Genomic DNA, 22,489 nt, shown 5'->3' with positions numbered 1-22,489 from the left:
TCACTTTAAAATTAAAATTTCATGATAGTTCACTCACCCACATGTCATACAAGCCATCCGTGTGGTTATTTCTTCTGTCGAAAACAAATTGAGGCTTATGAAGAAAGCTTTCCAGGGTTCTTCTCCATATAATGGACTTGAACGGGGGGCTGGTTAAGGTCCAAATTTCAGTTTCGTGTAGAGCCTTTTAAAGCAGTGAGGGCTGAAACGATTCCTCGAGTTATTCGAATACAAAAAGCTTCATATAATCCGTTTAACTACAGTACACACGGAGCACTGCGTTTCCCCACGGACCGTTATTACTAACGCACAGCCCGCTAAACTCTGTTCATGTTACAGGGCTCTCCAGTCTCACGCGTTCACCGTGAGACACGCACTTTAGTCTGTTCACACGCTCACACGTATTTCTCATGCTGATAAATAACTGATAGCTTATTGAAATGGTGAACTGCTATTTTACTGTTTTATTCTATTTTGCGAGTGAAACTTGTTTTCCGGATGCCGAATCCTGTTATTTACACATGCCATCTGTCTGATCTGCGTGTCTGAGTGAATGAACTGCACAGTTTAACATGCTACACGTTTGACTGCGTCTGCGCTTTATAAGGACATGAACTTCATCTCCAGATTTACTCTGAGAGTTTATTTCACTAACATTTTATTGTTTGAGTGAAGAAACAGACATACTAAAAAATAAGCGTCTTCCAACGACCTGCCAAAATAAAAGTCCGGTTTAACTCGGTATTTTATGTGGACAAATATATTACTATTTAATAGTAAAGAAAAAAGAAACTAAAACTAATTTATATAAACTAAATGCTTCATGCATAAGCTGAAGATAGTTGTTTACCTTTGAAATGATTCTTTCTATTTTTTATAATGTTTCTTATTTATACATTTGTATTATATTGCATGTAATATGGCAATGCAATGTATTAAATGGGTTAACTTTTCACAGATATTAATGTATGCAATTTCAGCAATACAATTTTTATTTTTCTAAAAAGGAAACAAATTAGTTGTTCATTTTAAGAGACCTGTCTTTTTTTCTCTTGTATATTTAGCATTGCTCTTTAATAAAGAAAAATTATTTATTATCTGAATACCCGGTTAATCTGTATAATACTCTATTACTAAAATAATCGATAGCTGCAGCCCTAGATGAAACTGAAATTTGGACCTTAACCAACAGTCCCCCGTTTAAGTCCATTATATGGATAAGAACCCTGGAAAGCTGTCCTCGGAAGCCTCAATTTTTTTTCCACACGAAATAAACACGGACGGCTTGTATGACATGTTGGTGAGTGAATTATCATGAAATTTAAATTTTAAAGTGACTTATCCTTTAACTGGAAATTGCAAAGAGAAAGTAAAAATGTTTACAACATTAGTATTTGTCTCAGGAGGCTATACATTCGTCGCTATGAAAGTGAGAGGAAAGGTCTGCGTGTGTATTTGGAGTGGGGACCGGGGGCATTAGTCCGCCTCTGTGAGGGTGTGTGTGTATGTGTGTTGAGGGGGGGACAGAAACCTGAGGCCACTGTGAAGCAGCGGAGACAAAAGAGATCCACGTGAGACTCGGGCACATGCAGGCTTGGCTTACCTGCTCACCTGCTCTACCTCCTAAATGAACTTTTGGCCCTGAGAGCACAACCTGCAGCCTCTTGCCATTGCAGACCACACCCAGTCTCTTGTGCTTCCTCTCTCCCCCTGTTTTTCTTTTCTCCCATTTCTCATTTGACCCCTCCATTCTCCTGTTCCACTCACCCCTTCATTTCCCAGCCACTTCTCTGTCCCCCTGCGCTCTTTCTCACTGTTTCCCTTGTTCTTGCTTCCCAGTATACTCTCCATCGCTTGTTTCTGTGTCGGTCCAGCTCACTTCCCTCAATATTCTTCCTAACCGCAGTCGGTAAACCTTGCACGCTCACTATTTCTCTCCCGTTCCCTCGGTTTCGTAATAGTTCCTCTGTGTATTGCCGTCATTAACTGTTGCATTCGCCTCACACTGGCCAAACCTGACTGTCAAGTCTCATTCATGGGTAATATCAACTGTAGATGTGTTAGAGAGAGAGAGAAACAGAGGTCCTGTTGGGCTTTGGTTCTTGGGTGGGGTTTAAATGCCACACAGCTGAGCAAACCTGGGCCACCACAACAACATTTCTCATGTCATTCACTCTCTGTCTTCTGTTTTCTTTTTTAATCCACACTTTCTCTCTGCTGTCTGTTTGAGGAAGGAGTAGGAGGAGGAATGCACCAAATGATTGGAAAATAATAGAGGCTAAACTATGATGGTTTTTTCTCTTTGTTTGTTTTCACCTAGAATACATGAAGCGGGGATCCGACGTTACAAACAGAGAAGTCATGCATCTGTTTCGCATGAAAGGTCTGTGTACAGTTGGTGTAAAACCATCATTAATGAAAAGATTTATTGACATCAGCTCTGCTTTGAAGTATTGTGCATTTTCCAGCACATCAATGCGGCTTGACCTGATGTTTTCTCAGGAGATTGTTTAGTTGGGAAGTTTAGGAAGTTTAAGATTGCCGTCCATGCATGAGAGGATTACCTTTCTTTCTACCTTTACTTTTCCTTTCTTTCTACCTTTACTTTTCCTTTCTTTCTACCTTTACTTTTCCTTTCTTTCTACCTTTACTTTTCTTTCTTTCTTTCTTTCTTTCTTTCTTTCTTTCTTTCTTTCTTTCTTTCTTTCTTTCTTTCTTTCTTTCTTTCTTTCTTTCTTTCTTTCTTCCCCCTCTCTCTCTCTCTCTCTCTCTCTCTCTCTCTCTCTCTCTTCTTTCTTTCTTTCCTTCCTGTAAACCAAAAATAGCATCAACAGAGTCACTCATTATAGTGGTAGGCTACACACAGATATGGGAAGTGTTAAGTCATGCTTAGTTAGTCAGCATAGTTACTACATATTTTTCTAGAGTTCAATTGAGGTGTGCTTCGTTATACAGAAAGGAAGGTTGCTTTGAAATATACCAGTTTTGTCTTTGTGCAGTGAAAATCTCACTCTCTCTCTCTCGGTTTGGGTGTGGGTCGTTTCCTCATCTTTCAACAGGCGGAGGCCTGCCAGACGTGCCAGTCCTGCTGCCAGTTGTTCTCCACCTCAGCCTGCAGACATGGCTTAATACGCACACTAACATGCACATGCACATTTGTATACACTCATGCAAATTTATTTAGAGCGCATGCTCAAAACAACTCAAAATACCCACCTACACATGCAACTGAAAACAAGCCTGATTATCGAGCTGTCAATCGCACGCGGACCTGTTTACACACATGGCCATACATCATCTACACCTCCCACAATTCCCAGGCTGTCTGTTTTACACATGTTTAAGATTTCAGCTACATCGGACAAGCAACGTCTGTCACTTGAACTATTTTTAAACTCTTGTTTTTTGTGTACACACGCACGCACACCCATTTCTATGCATTTGAAACGCCTTACTAAGCCTATTTTCCCATCCTGTTTTTTCAGAGGTTCCGCCTACACCCCGGTTGTTTGTGGAATAGGATTGACAGGGTTCACATGTCAATCCTTCTCAGATTTGTGGAATCACTCTATCAACACGTTTTGCCCTCCGCCCTCGGTACGTAACGTAATGAGCAGTGCGTGAGGAGAGCTGGTGTGGTAAGTGTGTGTCACATACCTGTTCTGGGTGTTCTCACATGAAGGGATAGAGATGGTGGCTTCACATGTGGCATTTTGTGTATGAAAGTACAGTACTTCATGAGAAAACATCTAAGACAATGTAATGTCGAGTCTATCGAGTTAAAACAAAATTCAAGAGCTTTAGATGGGAAAAAAACTATGCTGGGTCAATGGATTGAGTTTTTCTCCACACAATCTCATGGGAATTCGTTGTATTACCATTACACAGGATTTCTGGGATATCTGTTGCTGTGTCTGAAACCGTTCGCTCACTCTTTCATTCCTTGACAATTTTTTATATAGGGAATGACATTTGAGCCCACTATATCAGGAAGCAGTGAACAAAAATAATTGAGCGACACAGATGTATATAACCTGTGTCCAACAGTACTGTCACGAACATTCGTCTTTAACATAACGCTTAGCTTATGTTACACCTGTCTGACTTTATAATATGGCTACTGTATTGTCAAAATTCGTTTTTTCTATTTTTCTCGCATTTGTCTTGTTTAATGTGTTAGTTGATTAAAAAAAGAACAAACAACTGCTAGTTATGTCTGTTTTCTATTATGTTTATTTATTGTATTTTACATAGATTAGTTTCATTTACCACCAGTGTCCTCCATCTGATTCCAATCAAGCTTGTGTGCACACATTGGGACATACTGACGTGAAACTGAAGTGGCCGTAGACGACTTAACAGTTACAAACATTAAAATAATGCTCTTTTCATTTATGTATTTATTCATTCAATATTTCATATGTATTGTTTACTGTATACTTACATTCAATTAATTAAATGAAGCGCGACTTATTTCATTTTAATAATGCAGTGAGGCGTCACTAAACTCCGCCCCCTCGCAGTGAGTTGTGGGTAAAATGAACTGTTTGAGTGTTCATAGATTTGCACTTCGAGAATACTCATTTCAGCATGATGATTTGAGACAGACTAACTTTAATTTTGAATACAATTTAGGACGGGTAGAATAGACATTTTCGAACACTACTTCAAAATGTGGCGACACACAATTTAGTGCACTATAGGAGACGGCATCTCCAATTATCTGCCATATGAAGCCATCTCTGTTGACAGGTTGATGCATAAGTATTGGACATGGATGTGTTCTTTGCACCAACTTTGTGTAGTTAAAATTAAAAGCAATTTTCACACAGCAACTATTGCTTTGGTTCCAGTATACTTGAATTATCGCACTGAGTGGAGTCCACTAAACTTCTAAAGATAATCCTATGTAGGTGTGCTTCCTCAACTCATTCACTTATTTTTAGAAAAAAGTGGATATAATCAAAGCAATGTGCACCTGCACACTGTTTTCAGTGTTGGCTTTGGTGTGTGTAACCGCGGTATTAACAAAGTTATGTCTATAAGCTATAAGATTTGATTTCGTGGGTGGGTAAGATGGCGTGTTTTTGCCTGAGCATGCATTTGTGCGTGTGAGCATGCATGTTTGTATTTGTGTTTTGCCTGAGCTTGCACATGTGCGTGTGAGCATGCATGTGTGTGTTTGTGTTTTTCTGCATGAGGTGTGTGCGTGTGTATGCATTTTGTGGCCTCTGGGTCTTCCTGTGAGTCATTCGCATGAGGTAAACCCCACTAAAGCTGTCCTAGTCCTCTCTAATTCCTCATTAGCTCACGGCAGGCTGTCTCAGGGGGATTTGCACTGCCTGTGGGTATGTGAGTGTGTTCGAGTGAGTTAGTTCGAACCCATGCCGTCTGAACGTGGAGCACCACAGGGCTTCTCTGTGGGAGACTGCTGTGAGCCAGGTGTGTGTTCACTGGCAGGTGTTTGTGTGAGGGGGAGGAAATGTTTAAACGAGCTTTTTGGGTGGGTCAACACCGCGGTTGCATTAAGCAGATCACAGTCTGAGATGTTCTGCTCTGCTTAAGAATTGCTAGTCAATGCATCATGGCCTATTTAAGATCATGGGTAAGTATGACTTTTTCTAAAAAAAGAAAAATTCACTTCATGATTGAATTTGTGTAAACTCATCAGACACATTATTTGTTAATTTCAATTAATTTGATCCATTCATCAACAACAACATAGTCTTTAGTTATCGAATAATGGTCTTCAGTTAAGGAGCTAAGTGATAAAATGTATTCCACATTTTTCATCTATTTTCACACTTGTGAAAAATCTAGTTCCTAAATTCCTAATAGATTTTTTATAAAAATGGATAATTTTTTAAAAACGGGATGGATTATTTTTAACTCAGCGTTGAGTCTAAAAGAGACAAACCTAACTGCTGGGTTGTAATGAACTTGTGCTGAGTTGTTTCAAAACAAAATGCTGGGATATTTTCACCCATTGTTGGGTCAAATATCAACCATTTTCTGGGTTAATTTAACCCATCAGCTGGGTTAGTCCCTTTTTGACTCATAACCCAGCATTTTTTGGAGTGTATCTTGCTCAAGCATACTGGTTGTTATAGCAACAAACAGACTTTACCCAGAGCATCCTGAGATGTATTGGGTACTGCTATGTTCTTTGCATCATGCACATGCAGAGAAATGGTACAAACACCTCTAAATTCAAAACACCATTTCAGTAAAAATCTACATTTTAGGTTTGAAGATCAAAGAAAGCCACAGCGTGATTGAATAGCACATGGGTGAGTAAATAATGATAATTATCATGTCTCTTTTTTACTATATTTGTAACTTTATATACTGTATGTTGTAATGAGCATTGGTCTGTTCACATCTTTCACAAAGCTGTCTTTTAGTAAACCACATCAACATCTTTAAATGTCTTGTTTAAGCAGGTGCTGTATCATAATGATGGCAGAAGTGCTCCGTTTCATCTCTTACGCTCTGACTGTATGCCTGTTTGAATACAGTGAGCTCCACAAAAGAGGTGAGAGGAACCGTACGTATATTCAATGTTCGTTTGATATTACTCTGTTTGTCTTGTGTAAAAAGGGTTTCCTTTCCTGTTTGCTTTTGTCAGAGACACTGAGCCCCCTTCTTACTGGGATCGTCTGTCTGCCTGCTGGACAAGCTGTGTCCTGCCCACTGAAGTCAATTCATAGATTTGTGATTGTGAATCTGTCCTGTTTTAGCAGGTACTTTGGTATCTTTAAACATGAAATTAATTACTAATATGCAGAGGAGGTTAACATTAAAAATGTCTTGTTTTTTGTTTAAAAATGACAAGAGTTTGAAACATGTTGATAGTGTCCATGAGTTCTGCTCATCAGCGCCAATCAGTGGACACAAGTGGAAACGCATTATTCAAGTTGAGCTCTCAGTTCATTGGGAGTAGAGACAAATGTATTTGCTGGATCTAAAATATACATTGATACTTTCCTCTTACAAAGTTGTTTACTATATTATATTATATTATATATTATATTATACTATATTTAACTAAGTTTTTGTATTCACAAGAAACTTTTTAAACTCAAGCAGTTAAATATGAAGATGGTCTCTTTTAATTTGAGAGAAGTGCATTTACAATAACAGAAGACAGATTCTTCCTGTAGTGGACACAAGTCAAGCACTATACGCACAAAACACTGATACTAAATATGTTGCTTTTTCCTTATTTTAATTATCTTTCCTGTTGTATTCTCCCTCTCTTTCTTCTCTTTATTGTCAGACCCGTGTGTTTGCTGATAATTGAGTAATTACCTGTATAAGATAGCACTCCTGCCAGGAAACACAGCTAATCTTACAGACTGGCCTTCTCTGAACAAGTTTAGCTCAGTTAGAGGCTAAACGCTCAGTTTAGCAGAACAATTTAGTGTGTGTTTGTGTGTGTGAATGATGTGTGTCCTGTGCACTATAGTGATCGCTCTCATTTATGTATGCGTCAAATGAATGAAGACACAGGGAACAGTGTTTTGGACAATTTCTTTTTCTTAAAGGCTGTTTATCTCAATGGCTCACGGATGATAAGATGATGATGGTGCCAATTTGGGGAATCCTTTTTTTAAAGCTTTTCTCTGGCAGGGGCTGGGAATGTCATGAAAGTGGTTGTGAAGTCCATGGTAGTGTAAGCTCTTCTAATAGTGGTGCTGAATATGAAAAGCAGTTTGTGCGGGGAATGGAACAGCATAGAGAGCTACACAGATTTTAAAGACGAGAGGTGATATACTGTGACTTGTAATTGACAATGGTGGACATCATTCTAGTACACACACAGGAACATATTTATGTCTTTTTTCTCCCTTGCCAGCTTTCCTGGAGCTTTTTGGGAAAGTAAGGAAAGACACTCTTAAGCACCAGCTTTAACATGTCACGTAACATTTTATATAGACCTATCTTTTTGGGAGCTTTTCATTGACATTTATTGTTCGGGTACCGGCTCCTGTTCCCCTCTCTCTCATCCCGTAATTTCATGTTTCTCTTTCCACTGTCCTATCAATATAATGACTATAAAGGCCCAAAAATCTGATAGTATACGATACACTCAGCCTTCACAGAAGATAATAAAGTTTTTTTTTCCACAGCCACCTCTGCCTTATACAGCTGTGGACGTTCATTTCAACAGTTTTATGTCTTTAGTTTTTTCTAAAAAGTCACGTTTATTTCTGTAGCGCTTTCTATGCATTATTTGTACAACATCTTTACAGCAAACATATGAAACGAACTGAAAGGCAGCAAATGGGGAAAGACAAAAGAAAATATATAAACAAAATAAGCCTTATTTAAAGTCTTACTTTTGTGCAAACTATGTTATTATTATTTTTGTATAAATAACTCTTTTATGTTTGTTCTATGTCCTTATGCTATTTTGTGCTTTGTTTTGTGTTTTATGCATTCCCAAATAGTCCTAGGGCTAGCTGTGCCACCAGCCCAGATTTATAGATTTATTTGTTTTTGTTGTTGTTGAGAAATTATGTTTTAGTGGCCTTGTGCGATTAAACACGTTCATCTAATTTAGGAGACAAAATTCTAAAATGTTGCTCATTTCTTCTTAACTAGAGGACATTTCAGACAGTGGCACATTTTATGGAACTGTCATCTATTAACCAATTTTAGATGCTAATTAAAACAAGATTTACTGCGAAATTGATTACTGTATGTACTATAAATACTTTTTTCTTATAATCTGGTTTTGCAATTCTTTTGAGAACAGTTTTCTAAACATTCCCACCCACTCACATCAATGCATCCGTCCTGTGGCATTTGTTAACTTTTTTGTCCAATTCCCTGCAGGTCCTGAAACAGGACTGAAACCAGCAGCGACCAGCGCAGACCTGAATATTTAGTTACGGATGCATTTTCACCCAATTGTCCAAAAGGGGGGCAAGGAGCCGTAAACGATACTGCATGAGGGGATCATATTAATATAGCGTACACACACACACACACACACACATGCACACACACATGCACACAAACAAACACACACTCACAATGATCACCTAGGACATCCGTTGTGTTCCCACAAGAGTCACACCCAGTATGAACTGAAACATGAGAAGCCACTTCACAGGGTCACTGTGTGGCAATGATGCGAACCTCTCAAGAAACATCCAGGTGGGGAACGTATCGATAAACGTGTTCTCCACCAAACCGTACACTCATATCAAACCTTCATATTGCACCTTGGTCATGTCCCGAGACCAACGGCCTGGGCTTTTCTCTTTCTAGCCTGGGCTCCGAGTGTTGGCACTCTGAAAGGGACAGCAATATCCACTGATGTAATGTGAGAGATAGTGATCCTTTATGCGCTGCTTCATAACTTGTGGGCGTAATGTGAGTTCAGGGGTGTGGATGGGGTGATGGAGCGCTGTTGCTGGAATCCGCAGTGTTGTGAGAGCTTCATACCTTTCAGCTTCATTAAACCAATTTCACGCCGAGGTGAGCTAAGAGAGGAAACTCTGAGTCTCCGCCACCATAACAATGGCGCATTGAAGAGACGAGGCGAAAGTAAATTAGGTACCACTTCACAGACGGCAAATTAAAATCTGAAAGTTGGATAGGAAAAGTTGAGGGGGAGATGATTATGTCTTTATTGTGCTGCTCTCAATCTAAAAAACCCCTACCCATCCTTTTAGCTACCACCTTTGCCCCCCACCCCCCAAGCCTCTATGCTTAGAAGAAATAATGATCTATTTCTTGTGTGGTAATTGGTTTCTAAGATGCCCTTGTCAAAAAAGCTCTGGATTTGAATCACGCAGCTTCTCTTAGGTTTCCTTTCAGTCACGTAATTTGGTTCTTATCAGTGAGATATGATATCCTGAGAGAATCGTATAAATTAAACATTAGCACTGGTGCTTATTTTTCTGCCATCATTTTTCGTGTCCACAAGAGTGCACATGTGTCTGATGTCTGTCAGGGGCCTTCAAGTTAGAAACCGCTGAGCTGAGCATTAGAATGTTCATGTCCTCTAATTTTAAGACACTGTCAGTGACTTAGACGTGAGATCTTTGTAGTGATGGCATGTCGTATTAGAAAGAGAACAGATTCATGTGTGTGTGTCTTGTCTGAGGCTGCAGTAAAATGACCCTGGGAAGAATAAAGGCAGGACTGTAAACAGTGCGCAGTCATTAGTGGTGTGAAATCAGACACTGACAGTAGCAGGAGGAGAGCTTAACACAGTTCTCTGTGTACTCAACACAGTACTGGATGTCGATCAGTAAATCTGTGGTGTACACTACCATTCAAACAATTGGAAACACCTGGTTGGTTTTATTAACGCTACTTTGAACATTTTTGAATAATAGTAAGTTATAAGATAACCCAAGGTGTAGTTGAAAAACTATAGGGTTGCCCATCCTTTTACAGGTTTGCAAACTGTTGACATTTCTTTCATCTAAAAATCCCGAAAACAAGTTACACTTGAGAAGCAACATCACATTACATACAGTATCTGGACTTGTAGAATTGTATTTCGTCTGCATTGGCAGATTTTCAAAATATTGTTAAATAAAACATCTGCAAATGCATTAAAATAGAAAACATTGTTAGATCTCTAAGATTATGAAATCTAGTCTTATAGAAAACTTAAAGGGATAGTTCACCCAAAAAAGAAAATTCTGTCATCATGTACTTAATCTCAATTTGGGTAACAAACCTGTATACATTTCTTTGTTCAGTTGAACACAAAGAAAGATACTTGGAAGAATGTTGGCAACTGAGATTTCTATGGCACTATTGACTTCCATAGTATCATTTTTTTTGTTCCGTTGAACACAAAATTTTATATTTTGAAGAATTTAGGAAAACGAACAGTTCGAGGGCTCCTTTGACTGCCATTTACATTTTTTCTACTATGGTAGTCAATGGTGTCCCAGATATCTCAGTTGCTAACATTTTTCGAAATATCTTTCTTTGTGTTCAACAGAACAAAGTAATGTATACAGGTTTGGAACCACTTGACTTGAGTAAATGATGACAGAATTTTCATTTTTGGGTGAACTATCCCTCAAGTAAAGGTTTTTTGTGATAGGGATCGTTCACCCATAAGTGAAAATTCTGACCGGGGAACAACTTGATGGTGAGTTAGTGATCTGTGACTTTTCATTTTTGGGTGAACCATCCCTTTAAGTATTTTAAGAGCCTTAAATGTACAGTTCACCCAGAAATTACAATCCTGTCATCATTTACTCACCCTCTTGCCATGACAAACCTGTATGGCTTTCTTTCTTCTGCAGAGCACAAAAGAACACATTTTGAAGAACGTTGGTAACCAAACAACAGTGGTACACTGTACAACAGACTTCCACAAATTGACTTGCATTGGTTTGGTGTCCATACAATAGAAGGGAATGACAAAAGGGTGAGTAAATGATGACATTTTGTTTATTTTGGGGTGAACTATTCCTTTAGTGTTAGACACCCGTACTGTACTCTACAAAGCTCACTTTAAACTCATCATTAAGCCCTTAGATCATTCTATTTTTCCAAACATGTACTTTTACTAAAATGTCTCTTCTCATCGCTTGACTTTATTTATTTGCCTGTAATTACTCTGGAAATTCTCTACAGCACAGTAATTGTTTTTTGTCGGCCTGTCTCTCTGATGATCCGTCCTGTCTTTCAGGGCCTCACACAAAGCTCTGACAGCAGTTAGACTTTACTGCACCCGCGGTCCGCTGGCTTTATGAGGCAGACTGATCCCTCTCTCTGTAAACCCATCAGTTACGAACAAAGAGGGCAGGTGCGAGGCTGCCTCAAGTACTCACCTGCACCCAGCGGGGGCCGGGCCTCATTCAGCACACTCCCTTCTCCTCTCTCCTCAATCTACTCGTGTCTGCTGGACTAGTCTGTTCCTCTTCCTGAAATCCAGAGTTGTTCTGCCATGTGCAACTTATCTATAAAGACAGGAAGGGAAAACTGCTGGTGCACAAGGCATTTTTAGAAGATTATAACTGTGCGTAGAATTACTTTGATTGTCAATAAATTATACAGAATTCTTCTTTCAACTAGATTAAATGACTAGACCAGAGTTTTTTTGTGTGTGCTATAACTAAAGTGATCGTTCACCCAAAAAAGAAAATTTTGTCATTATTTACTTACCCTTTTTTCATTTCAACCCTGAAGTACGTCCTTTCTTCTGCAGAACACAAAAGAACATATTCTGAAGAAAGTTCACTCATTCACTTCTATTGTATGGGCACGAAACCAATGCGTCAAATTTGTTTAACAACATTCTTCAAAATATCTTCTTTTGTGACAGATTTTTGCGGGTACACTCGGGAGCAGATTAAAAAGGGAAAGCGGTCACATGTCACAACAGGAAGCAGTTGGTCAGTCTGACTGACAGTGCGGTTAGCATGCAGAGAAAACACATGCAGGTTAACAGCATGTCAATCAAACTCAGAAAGACAGGTGGGCAGCAGGCAGACAGATATTAAGGGGAGCAGGCAGGAAGACAGACAGACCAACAGACAGACATACCCAGGCAGGCGGGCAAGCCAACAGACAGCGGGGGCAGGAGCCTGAGAGTCCGCTCTGTGGCTGAGTAACAGATGTGTGGTGAATCTTTAACCATCCACACTCCCCACTGTCACTGCATCTGTCCACAGCCCCACTGAGTTAGTGTTGCCCCCACCTGTGTGAAAGAGTTCAACAATAAAAACCTATCAGTGCACTTATTGATTAGGCTCGACGTGTCAGGGATGCCGATATTTAATGATCAGCAGGTCATTACGCCTCGGTCACTGCTGGTTCAGTCAGAATTCAACGTGTTCACCGTATCAACCCATTGAAATCTATTATTCAGTCTTGTAACTCAAATGTATTGAATTTAAATTTAATTTAGGGTTGTCAAAAGATTATACATGTTAATTTGTATATATTTATATTTATATATGTTTTTTTAAATAGATGTCCGAATAATGAAGAAAAAGCAGTCAATAAGATCTCTGAATAGGTTGGAAACTCTTTTTTAAAAAATCTTCTTATAGTGAGACCTCGTGAAGCTATAAAATGCTAAGAACGATTTTGCAAATACTAAATAAATAATTCTAAAAAAAAGAAAGCTTAAATGTTTTCAAACTTTTGACTGGTGCTGTATACTTTATTTTTTATGACAATAAAACTTCATGATAAAAAAATGAAGTAAAATAATTGAATATGCCATTACATTATTGTCAATATTATTTAGTGTAAAATTAAAAATGACATAACAAAGAAACACTATGAATATATCATATTGCAGGTGATCTCGGCAGAAGAGCCTCGACCAGGTTGAGCTTGATTTATTTCAATATTATTTTTCCACCACTATTACACCTTTTGGAGTTTTGGTCCCTTGCCATATTTGCCTTTAGCTTGCTCAATGGGGAATGTGATTATATTTCAATTTGTAATTGATATCCTTCATTGTATTGTATCAATATTGTTTCAATTTGATATAATGTACTTACTGTATAATGTACTAGTAGCATCAACTGACACTGTGTTCCTTGCCACATTCTCCTTTTGGTTTGGGAAGCATTCCACATAGTATGTGCTTAAATGTTTGCACATTGGCAAAATAGCTGTAGAAATTAAATTGTCCCGGTCTAGGCCCTTATGTAAAAAACAGATATGTCACTAACTTAATACTCAATAAGCAGTGTTTTATTTTCTTTTATGTGATCAGCCTAATCCCTTTAGACGTCACAGGGTAAATAGTACCGGGACCATCTCTCTCTTTCGTCCTCTGACTCCCCCTTAGTGCCATGGTTTATTTTAATTGAAAATTAGCAAAACAAAACACGGGCAAGAGGCTCCCTGAATGGGGCCCCTTTCTCTGGGAGCCCCTGGGCCGTTGAATAATGCATATGGGAGAGAGTAAACAGCAGCAGTGGGCCTAGCCTTCAAACAATGGGCAGCTCTGAGCTCAGCCAGGGCGCCTGATTTTATTACTGACCCGTCAATCCTCCCCCCAGCCTGGAAAGCGTGGGACCGCGGCCAGGCAGCAGCTGCTGACCGGCCAGCGCTGACCTGTGCGCTTAGGCGAACCCGATGCGCTGGATTTCACCACACGCCCACCGGCCAGTGCCTGCATACCTCCACAGGCGCAGCGTGGTTTTGTGTATCCCAGCATGCCTGGCGTGGCCACGTGTTACTGCTCGAAGCAAATTATAGTAGAATCAGCGTTATACCTCTTAGGTGGGGATTTAAGGTGGTATTAACTTTAAAACTGAACAATCCAAAATATATTTGGAGTACCTGAATGTGTATTACTATTGCTTCATTTATTATTTGTTTCAATAGGTAACAGGAGTATGTTTTTAACCAGTCATATGTCATGACAAACATTGCATTTAGATATAACCTAACATTTATATAATCTTAAAAGTTGTGCTGGGCATTTGTAAACCTCTCTCTCTCCTTTACTTTTTATTCCTCGACAGCCATTGAGATTCCAGTCCTGCCTCTTGGCTTTGGCCCGCTGCGGTTGCTATGCCAACCAGTAAATTAGTTAGCAGGATGAGTAATGATATGACGTGATGGAAATGGAAGGTCCCAACAAAGAACTTATTACAGCTGCACCTTTTTATAACATGCCATTGTTGTCAAGTGCTCCAGATATGAAACTGCCTCTGCCAGAGTTCTCCAGGCCTGAAACAGTGCATGTGCGTATTGTCCATTGTCCGGAGGGAACAGAGAAAAAACAGTGGGACGTGGCCAATATCTCTCTCTCCACTCATCACCGTAACCTTTTTCTGGCCTGTAGGGATTGTAGAACACTTGTTAATTCACGTTTGCTTCACCTTTGGATAACAATGCTGGGGTTGTTAAAATATTGTTGGAGATCACCGTTGATTTTTGGGGGGTCCTAAGATGTAATTCTAAGCTCCGATGGACCACTGTTTATGTTAATGTTGTGTGCTTTAATGTACTGTAATACAATGTATCTACCACATATAAACAGTTGCCAAAGAAAAGTGACTCACAAGTGAATTATGACTAAATATGTGTCATTAGTCATCCATGAGCACTGCATCACAGAAACTCAAATCTTGTTTTAATTATTTTACAACAATTTTGTTTTGTGAAATCTGATTGGTTGATTTGATATATGAATCCCACCCCCCTTTGGTCAGAAAAACTTGCTGTGACTCCTCTCTCTCTCTCTCTCTCTCTCTCTCTCTCTCTCTCTCTCTTCCTGCACACACACGTGTGTTTTTATACATTGTGAGGACATAATGACTTTCATGGCATTACTTCACTTCACTGTACAAACTGTATATTGTATCCCCTCACACAAACACACTCATGTTGGGTTTCCATATTTTATGGGGACTTTTCAAAGATGTAACGATTTTTATGGTGTATGTTGTATTCCCTAACACTCACAAAACCTTTTGACATTTTCATTTTCAAGCTTAGTTTAATAATCTATATAGCTGCTTAAGACTTTTACCATCATTGTGGGGACATGTAGGATTTAATTGACAACAAATAGAAACTCTTATTAAAGTGATAGTTCGCCAAAACAAAACATACTCACGCTCTTGTTATTTCAAACCTGTATGACTTTCTTTCTTCCGCAGAACACAAAAGAAGATATTTTGAAGAAAGTTGGTCACCGAACAGCAGCAGCACCCATTCACTTCTGTTGTATGGACACAAAACCGATGCAAGTCAATGGGTGCCGTCATTGTGGGTTAACAACATTCTTCAAAATATCTGTTGTGTTTTGCAAAAGAAAGTCATACAGGTTTGAGATAACAAGAGCGTGAGTAAATGATGACAGAATTTTCATTTTTGGGTCAACTATCACTTTAAGGCCATCATGGTGAAAATATCAGTAAAGAATCCACAAGCATCTTATCCACAAAGTGTGAAGGACAGTAAAAAGCACACACACACACACGCACGCACACACACGCACATACACACACAGAGAGCGATTAGAGGGAAGTGATAGAGCTGGCACAGGATGTTTGAGTGTTTGCTCTCGCTTTAACAACATCCTTTGCACAGACACCCGGGCAGGCGGTGAGATGTGGACAGAGATACAAGACTGCAATGGACCTGGTCTGCTGCCTGACCCATTGTTCTGCTTATCTCTATCCTGGCCTATCTGCAGGGCCAGGGGCTATTGAGGAGCGGGCTGGGGGACGGATGACCAGCGTTAATACAAAGACAAGTGCTCCTGTCTCATTCAGAAACTGCAGGGAAGTATTGGCTCTAATTAGTAGATCAACATATCGGTGTTGATGCTCAATTATCCTACAGCGGGTTGGATTGGGTTGAGTTGTAAGTCTGTCAAACTGTTGTAGGATACGAAGGGGGATGATGTTTTTTAACTAATTTACTTCTTGTTTAAGCCGTGGAAATTTAATCTGCTGTTTGAACAGAGCAGACTGACAAAGGACATGAAACATTGCTTATAGCAAATCAATGTTAACCTATTTTCTATGGCGCCAAAAAGTACTTGTATAATTGGTAACACTTATTGGTGACACTTAAAAGGTATAGCTACATATAATATTTTTTTTGCCGTCACTTTGAACCAACTGATATCGCCACTTCCCCTCCAGACCACACAGGTGTAATTCATCACATTACCTGTGAGCATATTACACTAACGTTAGAAAACCATAAATGCATTAAATAGTTTTCGCCTCTACTTTATGGTTATTGATTTGATAAAAGACAAAAAATTTTAGCAAAAAAATGAAACAAGCACATTTATACAATTTTAAGATTTGTTACTTACGTGTCCAATGTTCTGATTCAAGACGTTTGAAATGTGAGATTATTTAAACATGTCAGTATCGTGAGATCTGATTGTTTCCTTTATCAATCACTGTGTTTTAACAGGAAGTGGGAGAGGAGACACTCATTGCCTATCAGTGTCTGTGTGGGAAACCGCATCCATCAATAAAGGAAGTATTTGTCCATGTGGCTCAGGTAACATGGTTGCATCTGCAGGACAGAGCAATACCGGCCAGGAGGTAAGAGAGAGAGAGTAACAGCGACCCTGATGTGTCTTTAGTGTTCTTTTGGGCACATTTTTGGTCCCTTGAGGAAAACAGCTTATAAACCAAACTAAATGAAGTTTAAAATGTAAAAATGCTGAAAGTTTTCTTTGATGGTTTGGTTTGAGGGTAGGGTGAGTGTTAGAGGATGTCTGTAGAGTATAAAAATCATTACATCTGGACAGTTTCATAAAACATGACTATTCGGTTCCCCTGTGGTGGAATGAACTGCCAGCCTCCACCTGAACTGCAGCATCCTTCACAACTTTCAAAAAGCAGCTCGAAACATACCTGTTCCGCATTTACAGTATTTGACTAACCAATAACTGTCTGTCTTGTGTCAAAAAAGAAAGCATGGCCTTGTAAACTAACGGTACTGTTTAGCGTGCTGACAAAATGTTTATATGCTCTCCTACTTGTAAGTCGCTTTGGATAAAAGCGTCTGCCAAATGAATAAATGTAAATGAAAACCCAACGTGTGAGTGTGCACGAGTATGTGTGTGTGGTGGATTTTGAATGAGGTCTGAACCTATGAGAATGTGCTCCCGCCACCGGGTCACTGGTCCCAGAGGGGCACTTTCCCTTCTGGAAACATCACCCACACACAGTCTTCGAAACTGTTGTTTAATTGTTATTCTTTCAGAAACAGTTCACCCAAAAATGAAAATTCTGTCACCATTTACTCATCCCCCAAATCTGTAGATTTTTTTGTTCAGATGAAAACAGAGAGAGATATTTGGAAGAATGTTTGTAACCAAACAGTTCTTGGTCACCATTGACTACTAGGAAATATTACAATCGTAGTCTAAAGTGCTTCAGAACTGTTTGCTTTCCATTCTTCAAAAAATCTTCTTTTGTGTACAACAGAACAAAGAACTTTACAAAGTAATTTCTCCTACTATATAGGAATGATGACAGAATTTTCATTTTTTTGTAAACTGTCCCTTTAAGACTTCACATCTTTGGCTCATTCAGTTGAATGTTGTTCTCACTACCATCACAAGATGCTCATAGTGTCTGAGTCTGGATGGAGCTGTCTGGATGTACAGACATATTTCTGGGTGTATTTCTCGCATTCAGGATTATTCTAATATTAATGACTTGTGAAGTGAAAAACACATCTTGGTCAACTACTCCTCTAAACATTAGTGCTGACTGTGTCCTATTTATAATACACATAAAAATTACATAAGTTCTTAAACATTTGACAAAATACAAATAATGAGTTTGAGATGCAAGCAAAAACAACAACGTGTCATTTCAGAGTGTTACCAGAACCACTGCAACCAGTTAGAAATGCATTAGTGTTGAGGCACTGTTGATCAACTTTGTGCATACTGCATCTATCATGATAAGCGGTCTCTTGCCTTACACCTGTTGATATTTAGATAAGATTAAATTTTAAAGGGGGATGGTTTGGGCAGGCTGGGGGCCTCATGGCAGGGCAGAAAGAACAACATCTTGTCTGCTTGAGTATGAGTGTAAAGTCTGGGGGGTCACAAGGTCCTGTTTACCTGTGGCAGGTATTTCCTCTATGGGCTGATAAGAGCCGAGCAGGGGAAGTGCTCGGTCACAGGTGAGTGGAGAAAGAGAGCTGGGGAAGTCAGATCTGCTGCCTGGAAACACACACACGCACACACGCACACGCACACGCACACACACACACACACACACACGCACACGCACACACACACACACACACACACACACACACACACACACACACACACACACACACACACACACACACAAACTCATTGTGTAATCAAGCCTTGGGCACAAAGCACACCTATATACGCATATACTTACAAACTATGTGACTGATCCCATGCATCATATATATGTAACGCGTCATGTATTTTAAAAACAGTGTTTTGAGGGCTGGAATTTCTGTTGTGCAATATAAATATTTCATGTACAATACAGGGTTTTACAACGTACATGTGTCAAAACCCCCACAAGAATGCAAGCCAACTAGTATTATCATCAATATGACGCTATCTCCTCAGACAGCATTGCTGTAACTAGACAGCCGAGGGAACCACACCCACTGACCTCCCATGTGGCCGATGTCAAGAGTCTGAAACAGAGTAGGGCAGGTGAGGAACAACAGTTGGATAGAGAGCGAGCTTGTTTATTTTCACTCGACTGCCCTTCCTCTTCTTCCATTACCTGCGAGCTCTGGCTGCTCCGCTTGCCCTCAGGTGCTGAGAGAAGGCAGTGGGCCTGAACATGTTAACAAGGGAGGATCCCACAGTTTAATTGATAGACACGCTGTACTGCTGAATGGAGCTATCATCGAGGAGTGTGCGACAAACTGCAAGCTAAACCTTTTACTGCCCCGAAAATAAAGGGTGACATAAATAAGCAAATAGTGATTAGCCATTGTTGAATGTGTTTGTTGTACATCAACGTCTGGATATGTTCCATTTTACTGATGTAATTTGAGATTACTAAATGACTGATCTAAAAAAATATGTGGGCATTTTACATAAACGCTCGTGGAAAAAATTCCAAATTTTCATTTAATCAGCATTTCTAGATGTATTTGATGTCTGAAAAAATACAGAGTATCTTTTCTGTTATTTTGACCTGTTTCTCCATTTTCTGCAAATAAATGCAAATAGAAACTATTTTTATTTAGATACAAATGAAACAAAAATGATCATTTTACCTGCACACATATATCTATATATAATAAATTCAGAAAGGCTGAAAATATATTTTTTATTTTTTCCACGGCTGTAGGGTCTGTAACTCAGCTCACCTTTCTATACGATATACAATGGTTCACAATTACAATTGTATTACGATGTTTTGAACGTGTAAAAAGTGAATTCAATAACTACATTTTTTATTTTGGTAAAACATTGACAACATTCAAGGTTAATTTAAACATCTGTCTGTATATTAGAAATAGAAATTGAAAAGGTCTTTCAGTGAAACATAAAACTGGATTTTGGGTACAAAATTAAAACTAAGAAGAGAATTAAAGAAACTAAACCATAAGAGAGAGCTTCTTCAAGCAGTTAAAGGACAAAATTAAATACAAACAGGACATAAAAATATATATACTGATGCAAGCAGCTATGGCTGGAATACACTACAATACTTTTAAAATCTGAACAGATTTTCTTTAAACTAGAACACACTAAGTGATCAAATCTGGCACAGACTTTATCCAGATTTATCCAGACTGAAAATCTGGGTAAAATCTGAGCAAAATTCTTGTAGTGTATTTTAGCCTTTTAAATCAACAGGTTTAAACAGACATCACAAAATATATAGATCTTTTTTGTAATGTAATATGCATTATATCGATATATCAAAGTCTCAGAAAGTCTAAATTAAAAGTATTTTTGTATGTGGTTTCAAACATCAAGTTAAAAACTGCAAATCTATTATATATTATTATTATTATTAATTACATTTATGCAATATTTTTTATTTGTATAAACTTATCAGTTTCAGTAATTGTTTGACAGTGCAGTGTGTCAAAACAAACCTTTTACACTGAAAAAAAGGAATTTTACTCCTTGTGTAATTTACTTTATTTAAACAGTTTAACACATTGATTTGTGTTAAAATAGAATTGCTGAAACTGAACAGAGGATTTCCAGTTCCCCGCATGCTTTGCGTCTTTTGAAAAGCAATTTATTTAAAGGATTATTTTATGTCCAGTTATGTTCAGTAAAGAGAAAGACTATCTTGGAGATTTAGAAGAGGAGTTTGTTATGTGTTTAAGCCAAATCCCCCCCCATAAAATAATAAATGTGTGATGTCATTGTGCTGTTCTATATTAATGTGTTCAATGAACTGTATGTTTTTTCCAGGGCAATACCTGTGGAATTGTTCAATGTTTTTGGTATCCAAGACTCGCAAAAATAACTTGCAAAAATAAATCTATTCTTGGAAATCTTAAATGGTTTACAAAGTCTGACAACTATCTCTGGCCTCCCTATGAACTTGTGAACGTTTCTCATGTATTTACAGATGATGCTGCAGGACACGATTTCAAGATTTTGAATAAGAAGACCTGAATTGGACAGAGGTGAGAATTGTTTGTGAGCACTTTCCCTTCTCAGACTCTTCTGCAGACGCTCATTATAACCAAAGAGCAAAGGTAGCGCACGGCAGCCATTGTGGCCCGTCGGAACCTGAAGCACCCTCCAATAAGCAAGAGAGCAGTGTCGTAGGCAACGCAGCACCCCACTTCAAACCTCCGAAAACCCATTTTCAGGCCCCACAGCTGCCCCTGCTCTGCAAGTGCACTTAGCCATGTCATTCTATCTGCCTCTCCGGACCTGAGCACACAGGCGCGGTTTTGTGTGCCGCCGACTCTGATACGACTCCAGAAATGGAAATGAGGCCATGGATCTTCATTAGGAGAGGCAGGTGTCCCCTGGCCTGCCCAGGTGAAGACGCTGGGTAGAGTGGGCCGGGGGAAAAGGGGTGGAGAGGCGCTCCTCACGGCGGCTGGCGGCCCCCGTTTCGGGCCTACGCGCCCCTCCCCCACAACACTTAATTGCCCGTGTAATGAGCTACTGGTGAATGGGTTTACTTGTGCGGTGGCACTTGAGGAGTCCGTGCATTAGGGGTACCCCCCGCCGCTCGCAATCTCAGAGAGAACCGCGTATGAAACGGCGGAGAGAAAGACACTCACCTCTCCTCTGCATCACTCTTGTTTGCGTCGCCCCCACCTCTCGCTCCTCTGCTTTGTTTGCAGGTTCATGCTGGTGAAATTGGCAGGGCTTTGAAACCTGTGGAAGCGAAGCGACCGTAAAGGGCCTTGAAGGCAGATGAGGATCCTGGAGTGTGAGAAGTTTTCTTGTGACGGGACACCTGTTTTCTGGCTGATATCTTGTCTTTCTGTGGGTGAGGATGCTGAGCACCTGCACATTGACAATTACGTGCTCATTAAATTTAAAGCACGATCGTCCAGTTTAAACATCACACAGCTGATTCCTTTGGTGACTAACATATGGCGTGAACTATAGTCATGTATATGTGACTATGATTTCACCCTTTTATTTAAAATTTAAAAAGTATCACAAAGTATGTTTTTTGATTGGATCATTACCACTGGAAATCCTCCCGCCCCGAATCAGTGCCTTGCCGATGCTCTGAATACATCAGAAACCAGATGCAGCCATTAATGGATGAGCATAAAGTATTGTCACTTTAGACCTCTAAGAATAATCATCCAGTTTCTCCACTTCTCACGCTGTTTGCTGTACAATGTTAGTCCCTCGGCAGGGCGCCTGACAAATAAGGTGCTGTTATTGGGCTTCTTCTCAGGGCCGGGGGTTAATGATTAGTGCCGTCGGGGGTTAAAGCCCAGAGATAGGGCCATTCTCCTGTGCCTCAACAGATGTTGGTGGGCCTTTAATGTGGTTATCAGGATGGAGGGCCTTCTCAGGCCTGCTCTTCCATTG

At 39.5% G+C, this 22,489-nt stretch overlaps 2 long non-coding RNA genes across 2 annotated transcripts in view; both read left to right on the top strand.

The window, feature by feature from the left end:
* The window catches only part of LOC130563413 (uncharacterized), a 44,061-nt gene extending 30,666 nt beyond the window's left edge, over positions 1-13,395 (top strand). Inside the window, exons 6-12 of the long non-coding RNA XR_008964120.1 lie at positions 2,321-2,383; positions 3,060-3,597; positions 6,246-6,290; positions 6,444-6,535; positions 6,629-6,743; positions 11,286-11,410; positions 11,675-13,395. This is a non-coding gene — a long non-coding RNA (uncharacterized LOC130563413). The remainder of the gene's footprint in view (positions 1-2,320; positions 2,384-3,059; positions 3,598-6,245; positions 6,291-6,443; positions 6,536-6,628; positions 6,744-11,285; positions 11,411-11,674) is intronic.
* Positions 13,396-16,892: 3,497 nt separating this feature from the next.
* Positions 16,893-22,230, top strand: LOC130563415 (uncharacterized). The gene is made up of 3 exons (XR_008964122.1): positions 16,893-17,030; positions 21,048-21,105; positions 21,781-22,230. It is a non-coding gene; the product is annotated as an uncharacterized LOC130563415 (long non-coding RNA).
* The last annotated feature ends 259 nt before the right edge of the window (positions 22,231-22,489 follow it).

Source organism: Triplophysa rosa, linkage group LG13, assembly GCF_024868665.1.
Source record: "Triplophysa rosa linkage group LG13, Trosa_1v2, whole genome shotgun sequence".
In the NCBI taxonomy this organism is placed as follows: domain Eukaryota; kingdom Metazoa; phylum Chordata; class Actinopteri; order Cypriniformes; family Nemacheilidae; genus Triplophysa; species Triplophysa rosa.
Note: the sequence above shows the minus strand (reverse complement) of the source record. Positions and strands in the feature narration are given on the sequence as shown.